Below are 20,335 nucleotides of genomic sequence, written 5' to 3' on the forward strand. Positions count from 1 at the left end.
TTAAAAAAATCATTATTTTATTCAGATTAAAGTATATACCATATTTTCTGGTGTATAAACAGCACACTTTTATCGGCAAAAATAGTAAAAGTTGGGAGTGCGGTAAACACATGGGTATAGAAAAAAAACAGTCTTAAAAACGATCAATGCTGAAATTCAATTATATTCCAAATGAACACTGAGCAGTCGGAACTGCTGTTAAGTTCAATTCCGCCATTTAAATTTTGAAAATTGGTTCAGGTGAAGCGTTTGCACAGCATTTTATTAACGGTGTGCAGAAATTAAATAAGTCATGCTCAGAAATGTCCGGAGATACCCGGAGTTTACGTGTGTAGCGTATATAGAGCCCCGCAGCTCTGAAAATGCCATTAAACACAAAATAATAACAACACCTGGTTTCATCAAAAGAAGAACTCGAGTCCAATAACGGAGCACCCACCTCAAATAAGTTTGTGTGGCAAGCTTCCTTCGTATGTGGTGTTGAAGAGGAAGACACTGCAGTAGTGTCAAAAGTAGTGTATCCAGACAAATCTCACAGTCGTGTATCCAGACAAATCTCACACTCTCACTATGTCTCTTCGAAAGGACCGTTTAGAAAACCCCCCCATCCACTTTCTCAACAATCCTCTGGAAGAAGTCTTTTCTTTCAAGCTTCTGGGTCTCACTATCTGCCATGACCTTTCCTGGGAAAGTCACATTTCCAACCTCGTCTCAAAAGCCAGTCGCCGACTGGGAATCCTCCGTCGTGCAAAGTCCTTCCTCGGCCCTCTTGAGCTCCTGACCACTTACAAAGCTTTTGTCCGTAGCCTGATGGAGTACTGCTCTCCCCTCTGGGCTGGTGCTCCTGCCTCCCACCTTTCTCGGCTTCACGCTGTCGAAACCAGGGCATTTAAGATCATCGGCATCTCCCGCAATGAAGCTGAGTCTTTGGGCCTCTCACTCAATCACCGCAGGTTGGTCGGTGGTCTTTCTGTCTTCTACCGTCTCCTCTCCAGCCTTGCCCCACCCTGCTCTCTCTGCAATTTGTCCCCACCACATTTACACAGGGCGCTCAAGGTCCACCAACAACCCCCTTCTGGTAAAACTACCAAAATCACGAATCACTGCTCATCTTCACTCTTTTATTCCTCTTTTTTCCCGCCTTTGGAATAAACTTCCTCACTCTATTCTTTCCCATTCTTCCCTCCAGGCTTTCAAAACAGCTGTTCACCACCATCTCTTATCTTCCCCCATCCAAATCCTCGATCTTTTCTACCCCCGATAATCCACCCAAGCCCACTTCCTTCAATTCCCCTGCTTTCCTTCCTGAAAGTCCCTGTAATATCCATCTTCTCTTCGCCATGCTCCCCGTCCCATCCCCATCCCTCTCCCTTCCACAGTTCACCTAATGTGTCTGTTCCCCACTGTTTTGTCCCTTCCACTCCCGCCCCTCGTTTCATGCCTACTTGCTGTGAGTTGTGTGTTAGCTCTCATATGAGCCTCGACCAAGGTATACAAAACAAAAAAAAAAAGGAGGATTTGACGCAGTAATGTGTCCCATTTCTCCTTTTCAACCTGGAACCCATTACTGCATTAAACACCTCCCTTTTGACACTACTCCCCTGCTGGGGGCTGGGCTTCACCTTCCTTTCACATGATCATTTCTTTCACCAAATTGAGTAGTCAGAGATTATATAAATATTTGTTTTATTTTTGGAAATCACTTAATTTATTCATCAATAAAAAAAGGCGGCAGTAGCCGGTTAAAACCCCCCAACCCCATTTTTATTAATACTTATACTTTAAACCCACAAGGTAATGTATTTATTCCATCACTCATTATATATCGTTTATTATCAAAAGCTGTTTGAGCTTTCTTACTGAGAATATTTAATGTTTGTAATTTCTAATAAGATTAATCTCCCTATAAACATCTTTTATCTTCCATGTACATTCAAGGCAATGTTGAAAGTTCATGGCTTCTTTTAATATACTCTTCTTTAGACCTTAAAGTTTCTTTTACATTTGAATTAATTTAACCCTCAAGTTAAGTATTTACAAGCATATGCCTTTGATCAAGCACCTACAAATTCACTTAGTATCTTCTCACCTAATTCATCTTTAAATTTACCAATAACCTTTTTATTCTTATTCGAAATGAGCGTGTTATTATGATCATAATTACTTATATCATAAATATCTTCTTCATGTGTCATATCCTTATAAACATCATCTGTAGTTATCTCTCGTATGAAGCTATCCATATCCATATATAGCAATACAATATTCTCACAATATCTTCTCTTTAGATTATTATAAAAATAATCATGCATTAAACACTTGGAAATATCTAAAACAGATATTCCCACATAAATTGGTTTATCAATCTTTATACTCTCTTTACTCAAAGGAACGGCACAAAAATTATTTGTAAATATTTCTACTCTTTCAAAGCTTGGTTTATTTATCAACTTCTCCACCTGCTCCCAAGTTGTAACAAGTCTTCCATTTTGTCTATTCCTTATTTTTTCCATTGTTTTACCTAATATGGTATTATTCATCAACTTGTAAAAGTCATTCTCAAAATCATTATTCACCTTTGTTCTCATCCTCATATTATAATCAATATATTTACCGGACCAATGACTTTGACAAAACTTTAGTGCCCGATGTACCTTTTTAACGTGTCATCCTGCTTCTATAAATTGCTTTCGATTTCTTTGATGTTAAACATACTTCTCTTGCTCAAACAATGTTGTTAATAATTTAGTTGTAGGAATATATTTAACCTCATTTGAAGAACTAAAGAAATGTTGTTGATAACCACTGAATAGCTCTTGATTGGGGATCTATTTTTCAGCTCCATAAGGAAGGTCTTTATGTTTGTTATAAAGTTTTCTAGGATAGTTTAAATCTACTTCAAAATAATATCCAGAATCCCATTTATCAACATCTTTTTGACTTGTGTAGATTATATCATCTAAGATAGATTTATACTCATATTCTTTCACCCATTTAAAATTACCATTGGGTTGACATTCAGATAATGCCCAGCCATACAAGTTATTAGCATCAAAGTACATTAAGTAAGATATGGGCTTATCAGGTGAGAAGTCTGGAACATATTTATTATTTGCCTTTGCATATATCTTTGAACAAACTTGTGAAAATCCTCTTCTTTTATCCTTCTCAATCATCAAGAGCATATCGACATCACTTCGAAGATCAAGGGGTTATCTTGTCATTTTTAACATAGTGCTCCAGGCTAGTCCAGGAGATGTATAAAATGGATGGGATCAAGTCCATAGGAATCTTTATTATAACAAACTTCTCTAAATTTCTTTAACACAGCGAATAATAAAACATCAGTTATTAAATAAAGGCCATGATATTCACCCACATTCTTTATTCTTTATCTCAAACTCTTTCCAAACTTGTTTTGCTCTTTCATATTCTTCACCCGTAATATAACCTCTTCCTAAATTGTTACAAAAATGCTTTTGAGGAGGAACTCTTGTTTCTTTAAATCTTTCAAATGAATCTATATAATTGTATGGGTAAATGCCATTTTTAGTCAGAAGAGAAATGTCTTTACCCAAGTCAGCTTCAGTCCTAAATTGACCAGAAAGTTTAGGAAAAGAGGAGATGTTTGAAACCAAAGAACTTAGAGGGCTTGTCATAAATTTATGAGTTTAAAAATCTAATATTTGTATTTACACCCATTTCACGAGTATAAATCTGTTTTGTAAATGAGATGTAATTTTGATCTGTATTAGGAAATGCTGTTATCTTTCCAGGACTCTTTCTTAGTTCTTTTTATAAAGAGATGCATATCATAATCATTATTATGAAGAAATACTGGAATGAATGTAGGGATCTTATAATTAAGATTACAATTATTATGAGCTGCTCCTCTATATTTCCCCATTATATAGCAATGATCTCTAACCCTTTTATGAGTTTTTACCAAAGCCTCTGAGCATATATGACAAATCCTTGCTTCTTCAAATTATTTCTCTTAATTTGGAGATGAGTCAAGAGGTTTATTTGTTCATGACATAATTTTAGTTAGCTTCATACAATCATCCTCAATCCTTTTAACAAATTCATCAACAGCATCAGGTCCTCTATTCAACTCCAAATTATCATATTAACTTCCTCCAGATGATTTAATGTAATAACAAAACACACAAGGCATATGCTTTTGATTTTTTTTAATATCATCAGTCTTTTTCAAAGATGCTATCAAAATCAGGATATATTACAAATAGGTGTTTGATACTGTCGCGGATTCGCGCCCGCCGGCGTGCGAACGGCCACGTAACTCGAATCGCGGCACGTCGCCCACCGGACGGACAATCCAGTCGTGACCCTCTCGGACTAACGCCGGGAACCAGTCACGGGTGGACCTTTCGGTCTCACCGCGATCGAGCCAATTGGCCCCCGCGTGGGATAGGGTTGCTCGCCAAATTCGACCTACCTAAGTACCCACACGGAGGGTAGACCGGGCGATCGCACCTCGCCGCAGGTCGACTTCGGACACGGGCCACTTAAGCGACCCGTTCCGTACTATCGGGATAACCGAGCGGTGTTATTCGTCGGCCTCGACGGTTCGATTAATTATCGGGCGTCTTAGCCCACGACCAACCCTTTACGTGAAGCAAGATGGGGATTCAATGAAAGAAATGATGAAGCGAAGCGGGAAAACAGTTCAATAATAAGCACATTTATTTCGCGATGAACGGAAAGCACACATATACAATTCCACCAAAAGCACATGGAAAAGAAGAAGACAAAAAGCAAATGCGACAATGCAGATCTATCCGACTACCGGGCACTCGGCAACACTTATACAATTTTACTTCACAGACGGCGCCGACAACACACATTCCCAAAGCAAAAGAAAAGAGAACCACCCTCCAGGATGAGGGGGTAGGCGGGCCTGGGGCCGAGACCGTGTCGGGCCTACCCGTCTGATGATGAGACGCGGAGCGGCGGTGGTGCCTCAACTCCGCGGGCCTCGCGGACAGTGTCTGGTAGGGGGTGGGAAGGGGGCCCCCTTTTGTCACACTATCTCAGCGCGGGGGGAAACAGGAGGGGGTTGCTGATGCTCGGGGAAAGGAGGATTTCACAAAATCGCGGGTCCTGCGACGAGCGTCTCCACCACGACCTCGGTCGCGCCGCCGGCCTTTCTCTCCGCAGTTCCCCGAATCCGACGCGAGCACCCCCTCGTCCGCCTTCGCCGCCGCCGCCTCTCCACAGCTCCGTCCTCTTCACTCCGACTCCGCGAACTCCCAACTGCGAACTGCTAACTGCGAACTGCTAACTGCGAACTGCTCTCTTCTCCACTTCCAACTCCGAACTCTTCCTCCTGCGAACTGAACGCTTCTGACGAACGCAGTCGTTTTTATAAGCTCCGTGGCTTCGCTCTTCCACCCTTGACCCTCTGCCTCCGACCTTTCACCTCGCTCCCCATTGGCCCGAGGAAAAGTGGGCGTGAATGCTTTTTGATCCATGAATTTGCATATAGCGACCGCCCTCCAACGCCCTGGAGGCGGGGCCAAACCGCCCCTCGCTCACCGATTGGACGGAACAAAAGTGGGCGTGAGTCGTTTTTGATCCGTTTTTCTTCAGAAAGTCCGCGATGCTTTTGAACACGCTGCACGGTGCGCGCCCTACACAAGTCCAGCATCGGTGCCCACGAGTGGCGCGAGATGACGGTGATGCGATGGTGGCGAGTTGTGACGGTAAAGGTCGTGGCGGTTGTGGTGAAGCAGCGTTGTGGTTGGTGGTTGTTGTTGTGATGGCTGTTGAGACGTGGTTGGTGGTGGTAATAATGGCGGTTGGTCCAAAATAAAGATAGTAAAAGAAAAACGGCTATCCTGAAGAGTCGCAGCCCTCATGAATGACATTTATTCCCTCTAGACAACGGGTTTGGGCCTAACTACACATGTACTTACAGAGATATCTCACCTAAGGGACCTGAATGGTGGTTGGTGAATTTGGTCAACCACAACACTACCCCCTCCCCTTTTTACAGACTCGTCCCGAGTCGTCAAATTTTCGTGTGCCATCATGTGTAGTTTTCCCCTAGTACATTTTACCTACGGATCCCTGAGTGCGACATTCATGGTATTCGTGTCCCCAAAATAAATAACCTAAGGGCTGAGTAACTACCTAAACAAACTCACTCACATGGACGACTTAAATAAAATTGCCGGCGCTAAGACAAACATGCCGTGGGCGCACTCATATTTACAGTACATCTTAACCTTAACTTACAAATTTTACACTAAACCATGGCCCAGGATCAATGAACTCTGCAAAAGAAAAGCAGTTAGCAGGGAGCCAGGCTGCTCGCATGCAGTCTCTGGCTCAAAACAATGCAGGTGACAGGGAACGTGGCTGGCTGCTCACACGCAGTCCAAGGCCTTCCCTTTTGAACTGAACGCAGTGAACCACAACGGTGCATGGGCTGCACAAACGCAGTCTCCGTGCCAGCTCAAGTGGCACACGCAATGAACACAACGAATGGATGGATGAATGGTTTGAACTGAACGCAGTGAACCACAATGGTGCATGGGCTGCACAAATGCAGTCTCCGTGCCAGCTCAAGTGGCACACGCAATGAACACAACGAATGGATAGATGAACACAAACACGGTGCACGGGCCGCCAGTGCAGGCCCGTGTTGTAGCTGCCAACAGGGCAGTTCTCGCAGCTTGCAAACTGTTGCCTTGATCCTGGAGCACATGGCAATGAACAGGGGGGGGGGCAAAGCAAAAATTGAACGGGGGCTGGTGAGCAGGGGCAGAGGGCATGGCATGGCAAAGGCAGCAGGCAAACACAGCCTGCAGAATAAGGCCGCTGCAGGCAAACACAGCCGGCAGACGAACTGGCCGGCACAGGCCTTGAAGTACCACAGCTGCAGATGATCCGGCCGGCACAGGCCTTGCAGCAACACAACAGCTGCCGATGAAGTGGGCCGGCACAGGCCTTGAAGAAAAACAGCCAGCCGGCTGAAGTGGCCGGCACAGGCCTTGAAGCAAAACACGGCCAGCTGATGAAGTGGCCAGCCTTTGCCGTTCAGTGGAGGTTGGTGGAGGGAGTGCGGTGGTGCTGGCCACTCGGAAGGCGGGCTCGGACCTACCTACCTGTCTCCCTCCCAACCTATCGCCTTTGCCTGTCACTGTACATACCCACTCCCTTAATTTGTCAAACCCCAATTTAGCCCCAACTTATTTTTTTGTGGTTTTTATTTTTACTTCCCCACTATAAATCGTCCCCTAACCCCCTTTATCGTCCTTGTTCGGCTAACCTATCCTGTCACCTAGCCTACTCCCAACCCCTACGTTCCCTTCCCGGAGGGGAATAAGGGAGAGCTAACGTCCTGTGTCGAGGCCCAACGAAGCCTCAGAATGGCCTCCCCAGAGTTCGGCGATCTATAACCAAAGTGGGTCCAGCGGCCCACAACGACAGCGAGGGGATGGATGGTGTGGAGGGGTACACTTCCTAATCTATCCTAACCATTTAACTGTTAAACTACCCCGGGGCTTTCAACAAGCGCCTCTCGCTTAAACTATTGGTTCTAACAACCCAGATTCCCGTCGCCTGTGTTGGTGTCATCACAATTTCGGGCCTCGCCCCCCAATTTTCTCTCCGTGCCCTCACACGGTCTCATGGCTGGGACACGTGGCTCCCTTTGGCAGGCACGACCCTCTGCCGATTCTCCCGCTATGGCACCCCCGGGCACTACACTGCCTCCGAGCCTACCAGCTCCCAAACACCGGGGAGTGCCCCCCATGGCACCTCCCCTGAAACGCACACGTGGCAGGCTGGCTTCCCAGGCCCCTTTCCGAGGGTCACCCTTGCCCACAACACTGCCCACGCGGCTAATGGCGCCCCGGGCCCCCGCACCAAGCAGGCGCACCCGTGCCCACTATGCTATCCCGGCCCCCCATGGGCCCTTGGCCTACCACGGCTGACTAGCCTGGTGCCCGGGGTACCCACTCAGCGATACTCACTTTTCGCAGCCACGCTCCCAGCCCGTCAACAGGGCTCCTGCACCCCTCCAAACGGGTTTCGAGCCTACTTCCCCACCAACAACAAAACGACCTCCATTTTTCAATTTAACTAACCCCCTAACTCACTCTACACTGACCCCGGGGTCCCTTGGGCGGGAGTCACTCCTCCCCCCAATCACTCATCGCACCATGCATTCCCCATTCGCTCCACTCACACAGACCCGCTGGCCTCACTCACTCACCAAGCACATGCTTCCACTTCACTCACCAACTCTTCAACACACACACCGCTGAACTCTGCCATCCTCCTAACTACATCCCCTAACTAACTCGTGCTCCCACGTCGTCCCTTACACTATAGCACGTTCCTTTTAACACTACGTAGCTAAGCTACGTCCCCACTACACATTCACAAGTCTGTCACTGTTCTCAAATGTCCCAAAAAATTATTTACCCAACCTAAATCTCGCTATCATCCCTCTAACTAATCCATTCCACGGACTCCATGAGGACTTACCCCTGCCCCATGAAGTCGGTCTAACTAAGCTAACCCTTCCCCCTAACTAGTTTCCATCCTGTGCCCCGGTCAAGGGGGTCTTCCACCCCTTGCCCAGGAATCCTGTGCACCCGAAAGTGAGGCTTGCTTTTTTTTTTTCATGCGCAGCACCAGCGCGGCAACTCGCGCACTTTGCACCTGCCCGTGACGTCATGCAGCTGCACGTGTACCTCGTCCCTCCTTGGACGGTACCATCCGGCAGGGATACCCCTCCTGCCGGATTCCAACCCCACGTGCAGCCATGGCGTCACCGTGCGCATAAATAAAACAAGCCCCACGTCTCGAGGGGTTCCCCACGCGAACACATGTGCTTTGCCCGTTGGAGCTTAACACACACGATCGCGTGGAGAACCCGTCCGGTCCAAATCCGTTTACCTGCCTAAACTTTGTCCGTCCGCGGGATCGGCAAATCCACCGCTGGCGTTTCCGGACCGGGACTTCACTCTCGCAAGCGAGCACGTGGCGGTCTCGTGCGTTGCACAGCACGGACCTCGTGCTCACTGCTGGGTGAACCCGGCACGGTCCCCGAAACAGCCACAGCCGCTACCCGGCTTTCTTTCCTTACATGTCGTCGTCGTTGCCATTCGACCCACGCACTCCCGCGTGTCACGACGCTCACACTCCATTCCATTACATTCACCCCGGGAGACGCGGCTGCGTGCTCTCGCATGCCAACCGACATCTCCCTTACATACCGCTCTCTCACACACACGGTCTCCCTTACACTCGGCCGTTCACTCACGCATGCTACCTCACTCACACACGGTGCCTCACCCACACACGCGGGGGCACTAACCCGCGGTGCCTCACTCACACACGCGGGGGCACTCAACCGTGGTTCCTCATCCACACTGGCCGTTTCATCCACACCCGCGGTGCCTCATCCACACAGGCCGTTTCATCCACACACACGGCCTCACTCACACACGGTGCCTCATCCACACACGGCGTGCTGGGAAGCACGTACTCCGGCACCATCGCCACCACACCACTCACACACGGGGTCGCTTCCACACACGGGGACGCACTCACACCTTGCACCACACACACAGGGACAACCACACTGGGGATTCGTGTCCCCACAAGGGTCTCCGGGGCCTCTATACCCCCCAAGCTCTCCGTGCACCTGTCCACAGCACTCCTCCCCTCGACCTCGCAAAGCACGACCGAACTCACCTGGTCGTGACTCGCCTCAAGGGGGCATACTCCCTCCCCTCGTTCCTGGAGGAGGCTATCCCACTCCTGACACCAGTGTCGCGGATTCGCGCCCGCCGGCGTGCGAACGGCCACGTAACTCGAATCGCGGCACGTCGCCCACCGGACGGACAATCCAGTCGTGACCCTCTCGGACTAACGCCGGGAACCAGTCACGGGTGGACCTTTCGGTCTCACCGCGATCGAGCCAATCGGCCCGCGCGTGGGATAGGGTTGCTCGCCAAATTCGACCTACCTAAGTACCCACACGGAGGGTAGACCGGGCGATCGCACCTCGCCGCAGGTCGACTTCGGACACGGGCCACTTAAGCGACCCGTTCCGTACTATCGGGATAACCGAGCGGTGTTATTCGTCGGCCTCGACGGTTCGATTAATTATCGGGCGTCTTAGCCCACGACCAACCCTTTACGTGAAGCAAGATGGGGATTCAATGAAAGAAATGACGAAGCGAAGCGGGAAAACAGTTCAATAATAAGCACATTTATTTCGCGATGAACGGAAAGCACACATATACAATTCCACCAAAAGCACATGGAAAAGAAGAAGACAAAAAGCAAATGCGACAATGCAGATCTATCCGACTACCGGGCACTCGGCAACACTTATACAATTTTACTTCACAGACGGCGCCGACAACACACATTCCCAAAGCAAAAGAAAAGAGAACCACCCTCCAGGATGAGGGGGTAGGCGGGCCTGGGGCCGAGACCGTGTCGGGCCTACCCGTCTGATGATGAGACGCGGAGCGGCGGTGGTGCCTCAACTCCGCGGGCCTCGCGGACATGGTCTGGTAGGGGGTGGGAAGGGGGCCCCCTTTTGTCGCACTATCTCAGCGCGGGGGGAAACAGGAGGGGGTTGCTGATGCTCGGGGAAAGGAGGATTTCACAAAATCGCGGGTCCCGCGACGAGCGTCTCCACCACGACCTCAGTCGCGCCGCCGGCCTTTCTCTCCGCAGTTCCCCGAATCCGACGCGAGCACCCCCTCGTCCGCCTTCGCCGCCGCCGCCTCTCCACAGCTCCGTCCTCTTCACTCCGACTCCGCGAACTCCCAACTGCGAACTGCTAACTGCGAACTGCTAACTGCTAACTGCGAACTGCTCTCTTCTCCACTTCCAACTCCGAACTCTTCCTCCTGTGAACTGAACGCTTCTGACGAACGCAGTCGTTTTTATAAGCCCTGTGGCTTCGCTCTTCCACCCTTGACCCTCTGCCTCCGACCTTTCACCTCGCTCCCCATTGGCCCGAGGAAAAGTGGGCGTGAATGCTTTTTGATCCATGAATTTGCATATAGCGACCGCCCTCCAACGCCCTGGAGGCGGGGCCAAACCGCCCCTCGCTCACCGATTGGACGGAACAAAACTGGGCGTGAGTCGTTTTTGATCCGTTTTTCTTCAGAAAGTCCGCGATGCTTTTGAACACGCTGCACGGTGCGCGCCCTACACGAGTCCAGCATCGGTGCCCACGAGTGGCGCGAGATGACAGTGATGCGATGGTGGCGAGTTGTGACGGTAAAGGTCGTGGCGGTTGTGGTGAAGCGGCGTTGTGGTTGGTGGTTGTTGTTGTGATGGCTGTTGAGACGTGGTTGGTGGTGGTAATAATGGCGGTTGGTCCAAAATAAAGATAGTAAAAGAAAAACGGCTATCCTGAAGAGTCGCAGCCCTCATGAATGACATTTATTCCCTCTAGACAACGGGTTTGGGCCTAACTACACATGTACTTACAGAGATATCTCACCTAAGGGACCTGAATGGTGGTTGGCGAATTTGGTCAACCACAACAATACATTTATCTGTTTCATTAAATACAACTTTCTCTCCTGGTTCTGGCATCACAACTGCTGCTTTATGATTAGAACAATATTTCAAATGTTTATCAAGTCTTTGTTGAGATCGAAAGATATTTAGACATCTCTTACAAGGATATGATGTTGGCTTAGATTTATAAACTTGACTACTTACCAATCTAGAAAAGTTTTTGATATAAGCATGATGAGCGGTTTCTTTATCAGAGAAATAAAGGAGATGTACATGCTGTTCATTTGACCAATTATAATCATTGGATATAGTATTACTAACTCTTCGAATTTGGACTTTGTTTATATCAGTTAAATCATAAACATTTATTGAGAGGTGATTCATATTCTCAAACTTTGTGATAACTTTTAAGCTCATGGGTTCTCCTCTGAAGATGCCTCGATCCCCACTTTCTAATTTATTCTCATATTTCTTTCTCTTACATTTCTTTTTTTTCCCTTTCTTTTGATAGAAAGAAAAAAGTCTTTCTTCCTATTTCTTTCTTTGAAGCTCTTTCACAGTCCCTTTCCTGTGGATAAAGATGTGCTAAGATACTCCAGAGAAAGCAATTATTATCAGTATTTTTAATATTAATTATGCCTTTTTATTCTTTATATCCTGAGGTAAATCAATATGAGAAGAAGCCTTTTGTGGAGTGGATTTAAGAATATTAAGATCGACATTTAAAACATTCTCAATGTTAAACCCACTACCTTGTTGTTGTTCTTCTAATTCAAATCTAATAAGCTCTTCAAAGATTGGAGATTTAAGGAAACTATCAATTGATGTAATAAGGTGTGGTGGATTTGTTTTAATATATTTTTCTTCAATAACATTATCTTCTCTTGAAAAGGTAAAGGAGGCTCCAAGATATATTTTGAATTATTTATGCTTTTTTAACTTTCTACGAACAACCTTGATAATTGATTCCTTTGAGATATGAATCACTTCCCAAATGGATCTTACACTAATATTAAATCTTATAAGTTTTATCTCCATCCGATCTTTAAAACATCTTTGAAGAGTTGTTATTTCAAATGGTTTTGTCTCAATGACATCTCCCTCTAATCCAATTTTCTTCTTATTTCTCTTCAAGTTTCTCTCAATGTTGTTGACGTGTTTTTGGGATTGGAGGTGTTTTTTATAACTCTCTTTTAAGACATCCTAAGAACAGACATCACAATGTTTTGTTTCTCGTTCAAATGGAGATATTTGTCTGAAAAGATTGAATGTGTGTTTATTGGTTTGAAGGTGTTTTTTTATAACATTTATATTCATGATTACAAATGTTGCAGAATGTTGGATTCACCATATTTATAGAGAAATACTTTGCCTAAGATAAAATTTTCTTCATGAAAATCTCATGGTAATTTATAGATGCTTTTTGTTTAAACTAAAAAAATTTTAATGAAAATTCCGTTTAATTTGTAAGTGAATCTGTGCTTAAAACCATTTTACCCACCAACTTTTTTTACTTAAGAAATACAATGTATCAAGACACAAAAGGCAAGTTTCACTCAATCTCTACATTTTAAAATATACTGAGAAATATGTCGAGGATGTAAAATTGAATAAAGATAAATATAACAACTATTAGATGAAAACAATTATGACTGATAAATATGAGTTATTCAATTTCCTTCAGTGGAAGGCCTTTTAGTAAATCTGGAAGAACATCAATTAAAGTAACTCCAACAAAGGTTTCTCATCTCCTAGCAATATATTCAAAACTATAAAAAGCAATGAGACAAGAAAAACTATCAAAAAAGAAAACCCTGAAAAGTGAGGTTTTCGAAATAAAATATAAGACCATCACCAATAAGCAAGGAGAAATTTGTATTTTTTTCAACAACCCTAAATATGTAAATCTTGATGAAATAAAGGATGTTAATATATCATGTGGATTGACATTTCATTCAGTAGTAGTTAAGGACCATTTTAAAATTACCTTCAATGTAAAAAAATGGAGTAGTTGAATCTGCTAATGGAAAAAAGTATATGGATAATGATGGTAATGTTTTTTTCTACTAATTAAATGTGAGTCATTTTTCAAGTGATGATTTTGAAGACTATGATAGTACCTCTATTGGAACAGAAGACAGTTGTGATACCGAGAGTTTGTGTTCAAATGATAGTTATGAAAGTAGTTTCATAGATGATCATGAAAGTACTGAAGAAAGCACTGAAGATCACACCGAAGATGAATTTTATTTTAAGAAAAGTTTTACAATATAAATATGAATGGTACACCAGATCTTGAGCCTCTTGAATTCCCTGTTTCTCCACATGACAAATTTGAGAATTGTCCTGCATGTGATAGAGTGGGATTAAACACAGAGTCAAAAGCCCAAAAACAATGTATATTCTGTGATTATCTTCTAATTAATGAAAATTAAAAAAAGAACATAACTGTTTCAAAATTACACCAAAATGAATTACTTTACAAGAATAATAAGAGAATTTAATGTAAAGTACGAGGATGATAATACACCTTTTCTTACAAGAGAAGAGACTGAACAAATGATGGTAATGTTTCATGGATTGATGATGTATATTATTCATGATTGTCATTTTCAGGGAAATATTAACACAAGATATTTCATAAATAAAATAATGAATTATCTTGAAATTTATCCTTAACTCAGAATAAAACATTGAGTTTCTAAAAAAGCCAATAAAAATTAAAATAATGTATTTTCTAAATATATAATTGAATGATTTTTTTTACCCATTTGGAAAAATAAGATAAAATGTAACAACCACAAAAATCTTGCAAATTCATTAAGATGTCTCATAGTTAGTTGAAGCGGATGTGGAAAAACCTGCCTGCTTTTAAAGATGCTCCTTACTCCCAACTTTTTAGATTTTGATAATTCAATAATTTTCACCAAGTCAAGGTTTTAACCTGAGTATAAACTACTCTCACAAGGATTTAATGCAGGTCTTCAAAAAGAAGACATCATTGGTTTGTTTAAACTTCAAAACAAACTAAATTATTATAACATTGAAGATATAATTCAACTATTTTGTGATGCACAGAAATGTAAAAAGAAATAAAAACCTACAAATTGTATTCTTAGTGATAATATGGATGATATACCTTCACCCCAAGATTTGGATAAATCAAAAAAGAATCTCATTATCTTTGATGATTGTGTTCATGAGAGAAACCAAACGGTTATGGATAGTTATTACACAAGAGGGAGACACTCTTCTTGTAATTGTATTTATCTTAGTCAATCATACTTTCAACTCCCTCATCGCTCGATAAGAAATAATGCTAATACTTTTATTTTGTTCAAGTTAAATTCAATAGATGTAAATAATTTTTGGAGAGACAATTGTTCTACATTGTGTAGTAAAAAAGAATTTGAGGAGTAGATGAAACACACTATTGGAAAATATAAATACATTGTTGTGAAGCAAGATGGGATACTGAGGGATATTTTTTTCAATTTTATAAACAATGACAAACATAAATGATAGCTGTTATTATTAATCTTGTGTGTAAATCTGCTTCTGGGAAAAACTTTCATAAATCTAGGTTCTTGAATAGTGAAAATGAAAAGATTACATGTTTTTTTTGTTTTTTTTTTAAACATCCTGTGATACATATTGTATCTCCAACAACCAGAGTAATGAGACCAGGAGAAGTAGAAGGTAAAGCTTATTACTACATTTCAATAGAGGAACATATGCGTTTGAGGAATGAAAGTCAAATATTTGAGGTCTCTCTTGGGACAACAAAATATTCACATTGTAAGAGTGAGTGAAAGAAACTAAAAAAATGGTGGTCTTGGGTTATTAGAAACTAATCAATTATTAAACATCTGAGTGGTAATGGATTTAAGATTTTATCATTCGGTTTTGATGTTGATGTTGATGAAGAAACTCAACACAAATGTATGAAAAGCAGAGAAACAAGTATTAGAGAAGAAGAAATTACAACTCATATAAATGTTATTAAAGAATTTGATGAAATATTTAAAGAAAAGGATTTATTTGAACACATCTGCTTTAATGATGAAGAAAAGGATAATTTTCCTGTTGACCTTTACAATTCATTATATGATATTTTCCAATAAATAAATGGATGCAAAATAACGAGCAAGAAGATTTAAGGAACATCAAGAGTTGGTTTCAAAAGTTGTAAAACAACAGGAAGACATAAAGAAGAAATGCAGACAGAAACTAACGGGTGAAGAAGCGTTTGAACGAAAGCATAATAAATTTTTTAAACCACTTTTCAAAAAAAACTCCAACAAAATTATGTCTACAATTCCAATGATAGAATACATCCCTTAAAAACTTCAAATGATAAAAGATGTTAGTCAATTGATGGAATAAGAACAAGAAGATTTGGAAGAATTAGAATATGATGATGAAGAATTATTTCAATAACTGAAAGAGATAAATCAACCCCCGGATTATGTTGTGAATGCTTTCCAAAACAATGAATATTCAATAGATTCAAAACCCATAGCAGATCTCATTCCAACAGAACAACCAGCAATATTCCATCTTGTTAAAGAAAAGGTATTGATATTTAATGATGAATTAAGGTTCTTGAGTTCTGTTCAACCGCCTGTTAAATTAACTCTGAGGGTAATGTTTCTTCTAACAAACGATGGAAGACAAGGTTCAATTATGAGGGGTGAAAAGTTATTTCACTAAGCCATTGAATATAGAAAATGAGGATGGTAAAGTGTGTATTGATTTACTAAACTTGCTTGATTATGGAGTTTCTGTTAGTGAAGGAAGAATGAAAAGGAGAAACACATTGTTGAAGCTTTAAGTAGGCTTGGTTCAGGTGTTAGTTTTCTTCCAAATGACCCATCACAATTAGTTAATGGACTGTTATTGTTGTTCGGTATTAAGAAGGCTGGAAACAATTGTTTTAATGAATACGTAAATAATTAATAAATACTAACACAAATATATTTTATCCCGTGTTAAGTGAGTTTAATTCTCTCTCATGATGAAAATGAAAAAAAAAATCCATTGTTGATGCTAATGAGAATTATTTTTTATTGTTGAAAGATGATAAAGAAGTATATATGCATTTATAGATAAGATAATAGTAGAATTACTACCATTGAATGTTGGAAGAAAATTAATTTGTGTTATCTTCTTTTCAAGACTATTTAATAAGTGTGGTGTTTCAGAAAATAAGAAAGAGATTTATAATAATTATATAGACTTTTTAAAACTTATAAATGAGAAGCACAACCCTTAGTTTTAATTTCATAATGAATGATCACACATCTTCTTTCCCATAACCACTACAACTTGACGCAACAAAAGAATATGAGGTGTCTTTATTGTCTCTGGAAACGTATAATACCATGTTTAATATCACAGAGAAAAATGACAAGTTTAGTTATAATCCGGGAAGCAGTAACAAAACGATAACAGTTTCACCCGGAGCATATGAGATTTCTCAAATATCCTCTGAAATTGCTCGCCTTATGAAAGAACAGGGTGATGAACCAAAAAAAATTGTTATAGATACTCAAAAACATTCTTCAAAATCAACGATGAAACTTAAAAATAAATACAAGGTTGATTTCACAATTGATAATTCATTTAGAGAGTTATTGGGTTTCTCCTCAAAAGAGGTTGAAACTAATGAAACATTTTATTGTGATAATGTCATTCAAATATCCTCAGGCATAAATTCGGTATTAATTCACTGTGATTTGAATTATGGTGCTTATAATGATGGAATAAGAACAAATACAATATTTTCATTCAGTGCATACTCAACCCCAATTGGTTATAAATTCAATATGGAACCAAAAATCTCATTTATCTGAAAAAAAACCACATACAGAGTAAATTTTAGGATAACCGACCAAGATAATCGCATGATTTATTTTAATGGAGAAATTATATCCATCAGAATTCACCTGCATAAAGTTTTTCAATTAATAAATGTGATTGTTATTGTAAGGAAACATGAGTTAGGAAAATATAAAATAATTACAGGGGATGGGATTTTCCTTTCCCCATACTATATGGGTGAGGGTATGTAATTGGTAGAGGATACTATAAACCGAAGAGACAATGGGGTGAAGGACATCAATTTAGAAATAAAGGAGATGGGATAATGGATACTCCACTAGTGGGTATAGCTTCAACTATTTTCAAACATAAAGACCCAATTGGTTCAACTGCTTCTGCTGTGGGAAATGCAGCGGGTGCTATAAAGAGTAAAAAAGATGCCCAAAAGGAATCCCATAAATTACAAGCAATAAAATAAATTGGGAAAGACAAAACTCAGTTGTCTTCCCAAGAACGACAGAATATAATTCAATTACTTGGGTCAGGATTTCAAACGTTTTAACAACCTTTTTCACTAAATGAATGCAAGTATGGAATCAATTGATAATATCTATGATTTGGATGATACCATTGTCATCTCAAACTCTACTAAAAAAGAAGACTACTTCAAGGTCTATGCTATAACAGGAACAGAGTGGAATGCAAATGGAACAAAAAGGTTTGAAATAAATAATCAACAAACTTATTTGAATCGAGCCGATATTATCTTGGGTAATTTTACATTCAATAAGGCTGGGAATAACACAAACGCTACACTCATAAATGATTTCTTCTGGAAAATGTTTGATGGTGTTCATTTCTATATTGGAACACAAGAAGTTGAAGCAGTTGATTATGTCTCTGCTACATCTGAAATGATGAAATTTACACTATATTCATTTAGTGATAGAATGGGTAAGGGGACTGTCAAAAGCCTTATTCAAAAAATGGCAACAGCAACAAACACAGACCCGGGTTATAGTCAAAGGCAATGCATAATGATGATAGAAAAGCAGGCAATGGTTTTACTGTGGCAGTTCCTATTAATATTTGGATATTCCAAAATATCTTAACTTATCTTAACAAAATATCTTAACCAAAATATTTGGATTTTGTGATAATGATAAAGTTCTGGATGGACTTAAAATTCGATTTCAACTCCAAAGGAATGATCGTGAAATAGATTGCTTTTTGGCATTCCTAATGCTTTTGATGCTCAGAATAAAATTGATATTGATGAAATGAGTTGATATATTAGTGAATATACTCCGAATCTTAAAACAGAAGAGCTGTTGAATAGAAGACTAAACTCAAAGAAACCACGAAATGTATCTTCCCTTAAAAGAAGATGCCAACACGTTAAACTTAACCAAAACACTTGCACATGGAATTAGGGTGGTCTGGAAGGAAAGCCACGATACCTATTGCTCATATTAAAGAAACTAGATAGGTATACTGCTACTGATAAAAATAATGCATTGAGTGATAATGCTAAGGTGAAACAACTTCACGTTTCTCTGGATGGAATATTTTATCCACGAGATAGATTGGAAATTTATTGGGAAAAAAAATGATTATGCTGAAGCATACAAATCTTACCAAAAGGTGTGTGAAAGCAATGTAAATAAAGAACCTATTTTGGATATGGTTGCATTTAAAAGCCGAAATACAATCTACGCGCTTGATCTGAGTGCTCAAAAGGAAACTATAAAGTCTAATTGAGTGGATACTTCCCTATACATTGAAAGAGGAGAGAGTGAAGAAGTTGATACATATTGTTCGCTTTTGGAAGAAACAGAATTACAGATTAATACAGATAATGGTGTTATGACTAGTCTCACATAAATTTTTCATAAATAAATGGATCGTAAAGTGCCAACTGTAGTATATGTTAATCAAATCAATCTTCATAAACTATCATCTTGTATTCAAAATCAAAAGCCTTGTATGTTTAACATTAATACAATCCAGAGGATAAGGGCAGTAAGAATTGATGTTTTGCTCACAATAGAACAGGTGAAAATCTTGAACGATACTGGTTCACTTAAAATTAAAATGTCAAAACCAATGTTGAAGAAATATTCAATAAGAGAGATGAGTGGAGGATTTCTACCATTTCTATTTCCTTTATTTGCTGGTTTAAGTGCGGTTGGAGCATTGACGGGTGGTATTTCAGCAGCGGTGAAAACTGCCAATGAAGGGAAGGCTCAAAAAGAGTTGGAAAGACATAACAAAGAGTTGGAGAAACAAATTGGTAGAAGTGGTGTAATTGTATATTTTGCTGAAAAACTTGAAAGCCTACCTCTCTCTCTATCAAGTGCAGCCTGTGGCTGCTGGTTGCATCATTGGTTGGGACGCAGCTATGCCGCTGATGCAGTGTCCCCCTTACCAGTGCACTGGTGCTCATTTTGACGACCTCGGAAAGATGACAGGCTGAGTCAACCTCCTGGTGTATTTTAATTCAGTGGCCAACGGGGCTTGAACTCAGGACCCTGGGATCCCAAGCTGCCACCTTAACCATGAAGCCAACACCAGGCTTGAAAGTCTACCTGATAAAGTGAGATTTTTAGTGGGAGATATGCTTTTTTCTATCGCACAAACTGGTGTAAAATTAACTAAAAGGGGTGATGGATTATACCTTTCTCATAAATGAATGACCATTGATGAGTGGTTTATAGAATTTGGAAAGAATACAACATCCAATGTAGAACATGCCAAGTATTGTAAGAAATTAATAATTGATATGTGGTTATTTGTATGAGAGATGAATGAACAAACTTTTTTAAATATACAAAGAATATTATTATGAATTTAGAAGATAATAATGGCTACGGTTTTCATTGGGTTTATATTTATAATAATCAGGCTAAATATTGTTTTGATAGTTATGGTCTTCCACCACATGTTTAAGTCATGAAATTCCTACAGGATGGTGTTTATCAAA

At 41.2% G+C, this 20,335-nt stretch overlaps 1 protein-coding gene across 1 annotated transcript in view; it reads right to left on the reverse strand.

Moving 5' to 3' along the window:
• The window catches only part of DRD4 (dopamine receptor D4), a 125,995-nt gene that overhangs the window by 28,263 nt on the left and 77,397 nt on the right, over positions 1-20,335 (reverse strand). The gene's annotated exons all lie outside the window — the stretch shown is intronic.

The sequence above is a fragment of the Eptatretus burgeri genome, chromosome 6 (assembly GCF_056783735.1).
Source record: "Eptatretus burgeri isolate ZD-2024b chromosome 6, Ebu_testis_v1, whole genome shotgun sequence".
Classification (NCBI taxonomy): domain Eukaryota; kingdom Metazoa; phylum Chordata; class Myxini; order Myxiniformes; family Myxinidae; genus Eptatretus; species Eptatretus burgeri.